This window comes from Manis javanica, chromosome 10 (assembly GCF_040802235.1).
Source record: "Manis javanica isolate MJ-LG chromosome 10, MJ_LKY, whole genome shotgun sequence".
Classification (NCBI taxonomy): Eukaryota; Metazoa; Chordata; class Mammalia; order Pholidota; family Manidae; genus Manis; species Manis javanica.
This window is the reverse complement of record NC_133165.1, coordinates 36,467,578-36,468,630: the sequence shown is the minus strand read 5'-3', so window position 1 is coordinate 36,468,630 and position 1,053 is coordinate 36,467,578.

The following is a 1,053-nucleotide window of genomic DNA, read 5'->3' as shown; positions in this document are numbered from 1 at the left end:
GAGCCTGATTTCTTTTATTCGATATTATTGAACTATGAACTTTTTTACATAAAGTCTTTCAAAGATTTAGAAGTTCAATGAGGTGGTGGGGGGGAGGGAGTTGTTAATCGGAAAAGACAGGTGGGAGAGGGTCTCTAGGAGAGTAAGAAACAAGGAGCTCTAGACAAGCAGGTCACCATCCCCCAAGGGCTGTGCACCCGTGTCACCCAGCAGAGGAGGGCTCTACCCCATGATAAGCAAGACAAAGGTCTGGCATAGACAGGTAAGAAGCTATTTATATTTGTTAGTTAAACAAATCTCTATTGATATGGCCAGTTCATCAATGACAAAAGGAGCAAAAACATACATTGGGGAAAGAGAGAGTCTTTTCAATAAATATTTTTTTGGAAAACTGGATAGCCCCATGCCAAAGAATGAAACTGGACTACTATCTTAGACCATTAAGAAGAAAAAAATTCAAAATGGATTAGAGTTGAAGTTAAAACCTGAAACCACAAAACTAGAAGCAAACAGGCAGTAAGCACTTTGACACTGTTCTCAGCAGTATTTTTTGCACAAGTCTCAGGGAAGGACAACTAAAGCTCAAGTAAGCACATGGGATTACAAACCAAAAAAGCTTTTGCACATCCAAGGAACCATCAACAAGACAAAAAGGCAACCTACTGAATGGGAGAAGATATTTGCAAGTCATATATTTCATAAGGAATTAATATTTAAAATATAAGTAATTTAATATCAAAACCAAAATAACCTGATTTAAAAATGGGCAAAGGCTTGAAAAGACATTTTCCAAAGATGTACAGATGGCCCACAGGCACACGAAAAGACGCTCACCATCACTAATCACCAGGGAAATGCAAAGCAAAACTGCCATGAGATACCGCCTCACACCTGTCAGATCGTCTATTATCAAAAAGTAAAAAATAACAAGTGTTGGCGGGGATGTGGAGAAATGGGAACCCGCTACGAGTTTCGATGTGTGCTTGCCCCTCCCCCGCCACGTGCGCCATGACGCTCCGCGCCCCCACCGCGTGCTCCTCGCAACGTGCACGG